The following is a 12,525-nucleotide window of genomic DNA, read 5'->3' as shown; positions in this document are numbered from 1 at the left end:
TTGGGCTTTAATAAGCCAAGTTCAATATTTTTAAAAGATTGTTTAAAAATTATTGAAGTCATTTATAATTCAAAAATGGACTTGATGACATAAAAATAATATAAGACTTAAAAAATGAAGATAGAGATTCTACATGAAGCCTTGGTTTTATTTTTATTTTATTTTGTAATTTATTGCAAGTGTTGTAATTTTTCTAGAAATACCCAAAACACTCGGCTCACATTTATTTATTTATTTAAATGTTTGAATGTATTAAATGTGCTTAATAACATTGTCATGCATTATAACATGCCATAAATATTACCCACACATTATCTAATTAAAGCATGCATCTCATATCGAGTAAAAACATGTTTTGATTAGGAACGTCCTATTTGATCATATGCATTTAATGAATCGTATAATTAATCTAGAACAAAGCGGTAAATTGATTTTAAGTGTTAATTTCAAGAGCTATTTGATAATTAATTTTATAAGATAGGCAAATGATATTCTTAATAATTAGAACATTTATTGACTAGATAGTTTAAGGGCCTATTTAGTAGTTTGATTAAATCTTGTTTAATGATTAAATGCTTAATGAGATTAGTAATTATTAGAATATCATTTGGTAAATTGATTTGATTAATTTAATTAATTAAAAAGCATAGGATATTTTGAGAAAACACATATTCTAAAAATAGTGAAAGGGAGCATGAGTCATAACAATAACTCCTATGGTCTCCATTATTAGTTAACACCGATGTTTCATAGAATTGGCCTCAAGGCGCCTTTGTTTGCATCCCCCTAGGGAAGGTTTCTGACTGTATTATTATTCAAGGTTAACTTCTTTAAAGAATAAGATTGAATGATGTATTTCAAGTTTGGCTGACCCTAAGGCACACTCTTGAGTTAAGTCATTAATCTAAAATAATGGGTTATACTCACAAATGTTAACTAGGCTTTCGAGCAGATTAGTTAATCTTGACCAAACTAGCTGTTGTTCGTAAGTCGAAAGAGAAAATAGTTGGTTTTAAGTTTTCACTTGTGGATTTGAGAATTGTCTCAAAATTAATTTGAGATTAGTCTGACGTACTCTAAGATTGGTCCATTAATTTTCAAATTAATATATCATGGAATTAGTAATAATTTTTTTATGTGTTATTTAAATTTGTTGCATTCATGCATCATATTTACTATTCCAAAAACTTACTGATATTCATAATATGTGCTAAATTCTTTTTGTTTTATTTATTTATTTTAGCAATGATGAATAACTCAAACCCTGTTACTGTTTTACTTCCAAATGAAAAACTCACTGGTGATAATTTTATGAAATGGAAATAAAACATGAACATTGTGTTGATTTGTGAGAACCACACGTTTATCTTTACTGAGGAATGTCCTGAGTTCCCTACTGCCACTGCTCCCAAAACTGCTAGGGAGAAGTATGATGCTTGGATTTTATCCAACAACAAGGCTAAATACTACATGCTTGCTAGTATGAGTGATGTCCTCAGAAAGAAGCATGAAAACATTGAGATTTCATATGAAATATGGGAGTCTCTTTAAGCCATGTTTGGACAGCAGTCCAATCAATGCAGGCATGGGGCTACTAGAGCCTATATGAACATGAAAATGAAGAAATGGGTTTCTGTCAGAGAACATGTTCTAAACATGATCCATACAATGCATGATGCAGAAGTTCATGGAGAAACCATTGATGAGAGGACTCAAGTTAGCCTGATACGTGAATCGCTCACACCAACTTCTCACATTTACTACCACCTATGTTATGAACAAGTTGGAGTATAATATGGCTCAACTGTTAAATGAGTTGCAAACTTTTGAATCACTCAATAAGAGTACTTCAAAAGCTGAAGAAGAAAATGCTGATTCAAAACCTTCCTCTTCAAAAGGGAAAATAAGAAAAGAAAGAAATCCAATGAAAAGGACAATGACAAACACGAAAAAAAAACCTAAAAAGTCATCTAAAGGCAAGGAGAACAAAGAGAATGAGGGTAACAAAACTTCCAAGAAAAAGCAACCCAAATGGACATGCTTTCAATGTGGAGTTGAGGGTCATTGGAAGAGAAAATTTCCTAAGTATCTCTCAAACCAAAAAGAGAAGAAGAAAGGTAAATATGATTTACTTGTTTTAGAAGCCTGCTTAGTGGAAGATGATACATCATCCTAAATTGTTGATTCTGGTTTCACTAACCATGTTTGCTTTTCTTTACAGATTCTTAGTTCTTCAAGGGAGCTTGCTGATGAGGAGATGACCATGAGGGTTGGCAATGGTCAGGTCATCTCTGCCAAACCAGTTGGAACAACCCATTTAGAATTCAATAAAAATAAATTTCTTGTTTTGGACAATGTTTATTTTATTCTTGGATTTACTAGAAACTTAATTTCTGTTTCTATGTTGCAAGAACAAATTTTTTATATTTCTTTTCAATAATAATTCAATTGTTATCTTAAGATCTAGTATTAAAATATGTCATGAAAAATCCGATGATGGGCTGTATAAACTTAAGGCAAAAGAGTGATATGTATACAACTATGAAATGTTTAAAGTTGCAAACCCAAGGTCTATTAAATGTCAAAAGACTGATTTCGACAATGAAACATATCTATGGAATTTGAGATTTAGGCATATTGGTTTGGATAGAATTAAAATATTTGCAAAGGAGGGACCTTTAAGAGAATTATCTGTTGGTTCTCTTCCAGTCTGTGAATCCTGTCTGGAAGACAAGATGACCAAAAGACCTTTCTCGGCAAAAGTTTCAAGAGCCATGAAACCACTCCAACTCGCGCACATTGATGTGTATGGAACACTTAATGTGCAAGCGAGAGGAGGGTTTGAATATTTCATCACCTTCATTGACGATGATATGGTTACCTATATTTGATGTTAAAGAAATCTGAAACTTTTGGAAAGTTTAAAGAATTCCACGCTGAAGCTGAAAAACAATTAGGTAAATCACTGAAAGTACTTAGATCTGATCGAGGAGGAGAGTACTTGGATTATGAATTTGAGGACCACTTGCATGAGCATGGAATTCAATCCTAACTCACTGCTTCTGGAATGCCACAGCAAAATGGTGTTTCTGAAAGAAGGAACATGACATTATTAGACATGGTTAGATCAATGAAGAGCTATTCATCATTGGCACTGTCATTATGGGGCTATGCCATTCAATATGAAATGTACATATTGAATGTTGTTCCATCCAAGTTTTTCAAGAGGACACTGTTAGAATTATGGAATGGTACTAAACCTAGTTTACACCATTTTCGTATTTAGGGGTGTGCAGCACATGTGCTGAAAGGAAAGACTGGAAAGTTGGAATCTCACACTGAACTGTGCATGTTTGTGGGATATTCCAAAGAGACCATAGGTGGTATATTCTATAGTCCTAAAGAAAATAAAATATTTGTATCAAAAAATGCTAATTTTCTTGAATATGACTATATTAACAACCACAAGCCTTATATGTCATAAAATACATATGATTTTTTTATTATGACTTGGCATCATAAAAAAAGATCATACAAGTGATAGTTGTATGACACACCCAAGAGATTCTCCAACGTGGATGGCTTTTAATCACAACCACAAGGATTTTGTTGCAGATCCTCGAAATGTTAGACTTGGGCTAGCTTCTTATGGAATGAATCCTTTCAAGAAATTAAGGGTAAGTCACAGTACATGGACGACTATTTTGATACCATATAATCTGCCTCCGTGGATGTGTATAAAACAACCTAATTTCATTATGTCATTGCTCATAACCGGTCCCGATGTACCTGGAAACAATATTGACGTATATCTGAAGCCACTAATTGAAGAGTTAAGGGAGTTATGGGAAGTTGGAGCTGAAACTTTTGATGCATCTACCAATTTTTTTTAATATGCGGGCATTCCTACTATGGACTATCAGTGGCTTTCTAGCATGCACAAACTTATCAAGGTGGAGCACAAAAGGAAAATATGCGTGACTATTTTGTCATCAAGACACTTGTTCTTTGTGGTTGAAGTACAATAAAAAGCATTGTTTTATGGGTCATTGATGCTGGTTAGAAAACAACGACTCATTTAGAAATGATAAAAAGTTATTTGATGGCACAAAAGAAAAAAGAATGGCTCCAATGCCATTAAGTGGTTCTATGATATTAGATATGTTAGTAGGCTACCAAATCAAATTTGGGAAGACAGTTGAAAATTCATCATTGCCGTACAGTTGGAAAAAAAGAGTATATTTTTTGAATTGCCATATTAGAAACATAATTTACTACGACACAATCTTGTTGTGCTACCTATTGAAAAGAATGTGTGTGAAAGTTTGATTGGGACATTATTGAGTTTAGATACAAAAAATAAAGACAATTTGAATGTGCATATTGATTTAAAGTATATGGGTATCAGATCTGAAGTTCATCCAAAGAAGAGCAAGTCTAACAAAAACCATCATTCTGCCTGAATGTTTTACATTAAGGAAAAATGAAAAAAAAAATTCTTATGTCGATTTCTAAAGACAATTAAGGTTCCAGATGGATATGCTGTTAGCATTTCTAGATGTGTTAATGTAAGACAAAGAAAAATTTATGGGCTCAAATGTCATGATTTTCATACTATAATGACTCAATTACTACAACTAGCATTGAGGGTGATATCAAGTTCGCAAGTTCGTCTACATTTAACTACTTTAAGCAACTATTTTCTCATGATGTATTCAAAAGTTGCCCGAGCGCAAGATTTTATGCAACTTGAGCAACAAATACCAATCATTATTTTTTTTGGAAATTTATGGCTTTACAATTTCTAAATCAACAATGAATAATAGAAATGAATTCAATAATACAAACCATAGAGACTAATCAAGAATCACATGTATAGTATGTAGGCAAATCGTGAAAATTCAAAGATTAAAAAAATCTAGAAAATGATGTAAATGTTGAGTAAAATTACACCTCCTACATAGATGGAATCCTCACATGAAATCAAAATAGTATATCTCAGATAGTTAGAGTTTAGAGAAATACAACCTTTGTTTTGAACAATTGAATTTTAAAACTTGGGGAACATCTAAAGGCTTATACATGAGGAGTATTGTTGTCCAAAATATCTATTCCAAGCGTTCCCATTGTTGCTTGAAGCTTCACCAAGATAGAATGAGATTTGGGATTGAACAAGCCCTTGAAACTCACCAAGTCAAGAAATTCTTGATGAATTTCTTGGAGAAAACTTATGATCTTTGAGAGCTAGAGAGAGAAAGTTATAAAGTTTGATCATGATTTTGCAACTTTAATAACCCTTATTTATATTGTAGGCACCATCCTTAGACTCAACCAATATGATTAAAGCTTTTAAACAAGACATTTGGAGCAAAAATCACAATTTTCAGTATTTTGAAAAATGATGTGAAAAAATGTTCTAGCATTTTTGACCAGTTACGAAATCCCTATGCTTAAGTTCCCAAGTGACGCGTCGCCTCTAGGGAGGCGACACAATGCTACATGGGTTGTGTTAACTTCTCAAAAGTGACCTTAAACACCTCCAAAAATTCTCAAACTTTTTGGGCATGCTTAGATACCTCATAGTATGGCTTTAGACCCATAAAAGTCAATTATAGATCCCTACAAAAAAATCTAATATTTTCACTTCAACTTAAGTGAAAAATGTTAAGTGTTTTGCACCACCTTGTGTAAACAACTTAACCATTATATTCAACATTTCCCACTTGGTTAAATATAATCCTCTCTTCTTAACTCAGACAATATTGGTGGATAAAGTAAAGTATCTTTCGATTTACACTTTATCTAAGTGAAGTAAAGTACCATTACAAAGCTTTATCAAAGTCATTGGTGTCTTAAAGATTGAACCATGTACTCCTTAGTGATAAGACTCGTAACACCTCACACACCTCCGCATAACCATTTATTTTCCCACTTTTCTCGCTTAGCATTCATATGGTCATGTGCTCATCCATTTCATGAACTTTCTGGGTAGAAACTCCAACTCCCATAAGAGGCGACACCACCTCTAAGTTCACATAGGTGAAATTATTATAACATCTTTGCTAACCTCAGAGATGCTTGTTGCATACAACTAAACTTCATTAAAAGCCCTAGGCTTAACCCTCAATCGGTAGCAACAACCACTAACTATCCTTGGATTGAACTCACGATTATGTTAGTTTGAAACTATTCACTTATCAATGAGTTTTTCTTACCCATTGAACTCTTTCCCTTGATGTTCACAATTTTAGAGTTGGGTTGCCATCATTGGTGAATCTCTTATTCTAGGAGTTTCATCCCTATCCATTTTGAAGTGGAACTTATTAACCTCTTTACAAGAGGTTTTGTAAATGGATGCGATAAGTTCTCACTTGTCTTAACATATGAGATCGATATGATTCCATCTTGAATCAATTGTATCACATACTCATGTCTTAGACTTATATATCTAGACTTCCCATTATATATGCCATTATAGGCTCTAGCTAATGTGGCTTGACTATCACGATGTATCAAGATTTTTGATACCTCATCCGGGAAAATTTTGATATCTACTATGAGATCCCTAAGACGCTCGACCTCTTTGCTGGTTGCTGCTAGAGCTATAAACTTGGCCTCCATGGTTGAGTGTGAAATACATGTTTATTTTTTGGAACCCTAAGAAATTGCTTCTCCTCCGAGCATAAACACCCAACTGGTTGTGGAGAGCTTATCTTCCACACTCGATATCCAAATTGCATTGGAATATCCCGCAAGTATCTTAGAAACTTTGAATATTGGAGGCTTAGCTTCTTGGTCCTCTTTAGGTACCCTAGAACTCTCTCAATTGCCTTCCAATGTTCAATACTTGGATTGCTAGTAAACCTACTTAGTTTACTAACCACTCTACCATTGTTCTTTTCAAGCTTTATGCTTGAACCAAATGGTTTATTCACCTCTTTGATATTTTTTTGAGATGACTAAACTTGTCAAGCACTTTCTCAACAAATTGAACATGACTTAAGGCATAATCCCCACTATTTCTTCTCACTTTTATACCAAAGAAGGTATCGACCTCTCCAAGGTCCTTCATCTAGAAAATGGAAGATAGAAACCTCTGCATTTCTATTATGCCTCTCATCTCATTACTCAAAATAAACAATCATCAATATATAGACACACCAAGATGATATAGCCATCACAAGTCTTAGAGTATAAGCTCTTGTCTACATTATTGTGCCTAAACCCATCCTGTAATATCCAGACACACACATTTAATTATTTATTGTTTATTTTAACTTATTTAATTTACGTATTTTAATTTAATATTATCTTATTATTGTTTTGTTTACTTGTTTAATTATTTCTACCTTATTTACTATAATAGTTAATCTCTTATTTATTTATTATAACACCCTAATTTCTCATAGATTACCGAGAACACATCGTTGGATCATAATTCAGAAATATTGCTCCTTTATTGAAATAAAACTTGAAAATAAATACATGGATCCATGGTTTTACAAAAATAAAATAATTTTCTTTAACACAAAAATGAGCAACATTTAAGTAAAACTTTAAAATAATATGATTTTATAAAAATAGGCCCGCTTGATCTTCCTCGACTATATGGTCCCCACGAGTACATCACGAAGCTCTTAGGTCCCACTTGCCACCGGCCTTTCTATCCTTAATTTCCTAAAATAACAACATCATAAGGAGTGAGCTTCTAAGCCCAGTAAGAAAAATACAAACAAGAGTTAGTCATATAATCAAACATATCATAAATTTCACCAAAGTCATAAACAAACTTATTTATACTAATCACACAACAATAAATCCTAGGTCATATCATAACCTAAATCATATCATAGTCATAAATCATAGGTCATAGATCATAAATCATAAGTCTTAAGTCATAATTATAATCATAACTATGGGTCATAAGTCATAATTATAACTATAGGTCATAGGTCATAAATCATAATCATAACTATAGGTCACAATAACAAGTCAGATATAATAAAAAAAAGTGTTTATACAAGGGTGGCAAATAAGCCCCAGACATCACTTAGGTCCGTCATACATCACTGGACACCTTAGGTCCAGACACACTTACCCTTTTATTGTACTTGAAATGTTAGGTCATACAAACATAAACTATATCATAAACTACATAAACTAAGTCATAATACTAAACTATCTAATTTTCCTTACCAAAAACTGGAATGTTGGAGACAAGAGTGGGATTGAAACTCCTAAAACCAAACATAAAGAAACCATACGTTTCCTAAAGAAAATAAGATGAAGAGAAGATCTAAACCATCAGGATAGAAACTTATCGAAAACCTTATGTTTCAAAGGAATTGAACACCTAACCAAAAGTTACTATCACAAGTTAGGATTTGAAGAAAAATGAAAGAATAATAGAAACTATAGTGAACTAAACCTGAATATAATGAATACCTTGGATAGCTTAGAACCTCGATCTATACCTCGAACACCGAAATCACACAAAAAATTACTTCCCAAGTGTTTATAAAAGCTTAGATTTGAAAAGATTTAACCCCAAAACCCTAGTGTTTCTCTCTAGAATAATCTTAGCAGCTTGGAGGCTCTGAACTGTGCTTGAATGATGAATGAAATGGCTGAGTGAAGGGTCATATTTATAGAGTTCAAGGAGTGAAACTAACTCCTTTAAAATGAATAAATAAATGATTGAAAATGAATAAATTTGAATTAGCTATTCAACAGATGCCCGAAACTCAGTCTAAAACATTCAGGAACGAGTCAAGGTTGTTGAGGGTTGTATAAGGGCCGATATATCACCTAAAATGATACGGAAAACACGTCGACTTCGCACGAACAGAACCAAGAACCCTCAGTATAATGGTAGGGGTGATATATCGCCTACCCTAGGTGATATATCGGCTTCGGTGAGTCATTTTTGAATTTTCGTACAATTCTGAACTTGAAACAACCCTCAACAACCTTAACTCGTTCCTAAACATTTTTGACTGAGTTCTGGGCATCTGTTGAACAGATAATTCAAAGTTATTCATTTTTAATCATTTATTTATTCATTTTAAAGGAGTTAGTTTCACTCCTTGAACTCTATAAATATGACCCTTCACTCAGCCATTTCATTCATCATTCAAGCACAGTTCAGAGCCTCCAAGCTGCTAAGATTATTCTAGAAAGAAACACTAGGGTTTTGGGGTTAAATCTTTTCAAATCTATGCTTTTATAAACACTTGGGAAGTAAGTTTTTGTGTGATTTCGGTGTTCGAGGTATAGTTAGAGGTTCTAAGCTATCCAAGGTATTCATTATATTCAGGTTTAGTTCACTATAGTTTCTATTATTCTTTCATTTTTCTTCAAATCCTAACTTGTGATAGTGACTTTTGGTTAGGTGTTCAATTCCTTTGAAACATAAGGTTTTCGGTAAGCTTTTATCCCGATTTTTTTAGATCTTCTCTTCATCTTATTTTCTTTAGGAAACTTATGGTTTCTTTATGTTTGGTTTTAGGAGTTTCAATCCCGCTCTTGTCTCCAATATTCCAGTTTTTGGTAAGGAAAATTAGATAGTTTAGTATTATGGCTTAGTTTATGTAGTTTATGATATAGTTTATGTTTGTATGACCTAACATTTCAGATACAATAAAGGGGTAAGTGTATCTGGACCTAAGGTGTCCAATGATGTATAACGGACTATGTCTGGTAGGCTCGGTTGCCAAAACTTTATGACGGACCTAAGTGATGTCCGGTGTATGACAGACTTATGTCCGGGGCTTAATTGCCACCCATGTATAAAAACTTATCTTTTTATTATATCTGACTTGTTATTGTGACCTATAGTTATGATTATGATTTATGACCTATGACCTATAGTTATAATTATGACTTATGACCCATAGTTATGATTATAAGTATGACTTATGACTTATGGTTTATGATTTATGATCTATGACCTATGATTTATGACTATGATATGATTTAGGTTATGATATGACCTAGGATTTATTGTTGTGTGATTAGTATAAATAAGTTTGTTTATGACTTTGGTGAAATTTATGATATCTTTGATTATATGACTAACTCTTTGTATTTTCCTTTCTGGGCTTAGAAGCTCACTCCTTATGATGTTGTTATTTCAGGAAATTAAGGATAGAAAGGCCGATGGCGAATGGGACCTAAGAGCTTCGTGATGTACTCGTGGGGACCATATAGTCGAGGAAGATCAAGCGGGCCTATTTTTATAAAAGTATATTATTTTAAAGTTTTACTTAAATGTTGCTCATTTTTGTGTTAAAGACAATTATTTTATTTTCGTAAAACCATGGATCCATGTCTTTATTTTCAAGTTTTATTTCAATAAAGGGGAAATATTTATGAATTATGATCCAACGCTGTGTTCTTGGTAATCTATGAGAAATTATGGCGTTATAAATGGTATCAGAGCCTTGACCCAGCCGGAAGTGTGGTCGACGGGGACGTCGGGCCCATAAGGGGGGTGATTGTGACAATCAGAATCCCGTGATCTGTAAGGAGAAAGACCAAGTAAAGCTGTGCAATCCCACACCTCCTGGGGAAGGTCATGTGTGATGATTCTAAGACTGTGTAGGTATGGGACTACACAGTTGAAGAGGGCTTAAATGGATTGATGGGTACTACCTATGCTAACAAGATGCATCTTTTTTTCAGTAGCCCATCACTTGAGAACTCCAAAGTTAAGTGTGCTTGACCTGGAGTAATCTCAAGATGGGTGACCTCTTGGGAAGTTTTCCTAGGAAGCGTGCGAGTGAGGACAAAGCACGCTAGAAAGTTTCGTGTTGGTTTGTAGGGCCAGTCGTCATTCCAGGAAGCAGCCATAGTGACGTGAGGCGTACATTTATTTATGTAGTTATTTATTTACTCTATTTTATTTTCTTATATATGCTTTGAATCAAGTATACGATAAATGTGTGTACATGTGTGTGCATGGATTAGCCTTGGGCGTGTGGTGTGTGTGTGAAAGAGAAGTGTGGTGAATTATCGTGCTTTTCTATATATGGAAATACTAATAAGAGATGATTTGGGATAAGCAAGATTGATTTCATGATATCTTGATGAGTTGGAGATTAATCAAGAAGGGTATCTTATCACCATCATGGATACAATTTGGAAATATAAAAGGTAATCATTTTCGAATTCTTGAGGTGCATTTAGTAAGGATGAATCATTATAAGTAGATGACTAAGAGTTGACTAGATAATGAGGTGTGAAATCCTCTAAGAATTGCCTATGATTTTAAAAATGGTGTGTAGCTATCCATTAGAGATTTTTTTTCACTTATTCATGGAAACTAGATCATGTAGATTTGATCTAATGAGTTGGTGATTGAGAGATATGGGGAAACTCAAGGAATCCTACTAGGCTAATTTTGAAATTGGCTAAGATATTAACCCTCATTAAGTGTGATTGATACCAAGTCAATGAAGGATAATGAAAGAGTGATTGATCTTTCCTTTTATAAGTGATTTTCAAAATTAAGGGGATAAAATGAGATGATTTTGGGAATCATGGTGATTTGATTTCGAATCATGAACTTGGAACAATGAATAGATGGTAAATGGAAATTATGAATCAATTAAGATTATTTGATTGGAAGAGTGGAATCAATTAAGAGTATTTGATTGGAAGACTGGAATCAATTAAGATTATTTGATTGGAAGAGTGGAATCAATTAATATTATTTGATTGGAAGATTGAGAATCAATCAACATTTATTAAGAGGATTTGATGAGAGTGTTGATGGGTGACCTTTGTAATATCAGAACACACACTATTAATTAATTATTAATTGTCCTATTTCTTTTAATTATTTTATTTTATTATTCTTCTATTATTTATTTATTTATTTGTTTACTTATTTGAATTATTTACCATCTTATTTATTATATTGGTTATTCATTTTATTATTTAATTTATTTACTTATTTATGCTTTGAATTAATTATGTGTGCACATGTGTGTGTGGCTAGCCTACCTTGGACATGTGGATCTTGGTGAGATAAGAAAAGAATTCATGATGGACTATGTTTTGTTGGAAATGAATAATTTGGGATGTTATTCTAAGGCAATTATTTCATGGAATTATAGCGATGGAAATCATCATTATGTTCGAAATTACTAAGGTGTAACTCTAGAGTCAAGTGTTAGAAAATATGAATTTTCATGGTGTGAATGAGAAAGATTTGAATGCATTTAGGAGATGAAAAAAAAAATGTAAGATATTTTTCTATATGAAATTCAAAATTTATGGGCTTAAAGGATTTGATGGTCAAGACTTAAAAGTTGGAAAGAAGAGGATATTGAGTGTTCATACTATCCATTAGTACTAGGATAATTTTTCTCATTATTAATGTAAAAATTATCAATTAATAAAAGGGTTGATTGATTGTAATTTTTGAAATTGAGGGAATGAAGGGTTTGAATTTTTGTGAATTAATGTGTTCATACATAGGAAAGCTTAAGAAAGGGTGTTGATGAGATTTTCTTCTTCATT

Source organism: Humulus lupulus, chromosome 1, assembly GCF_963169125.1.
Source record: "Humulus lupulus chromosome 1, drHumLupu1.1, whole genome shotgun sequence".
Classification (NCBI taxonomy): Eukaryota; Viridiplantae; Streptophyta; class Magnoliopsida; order Rosales; family Cannabaceae; genus Humulus; species Humulus lupulus.
Note: the sequence above shows the minus strand (reverse complement) of the source record.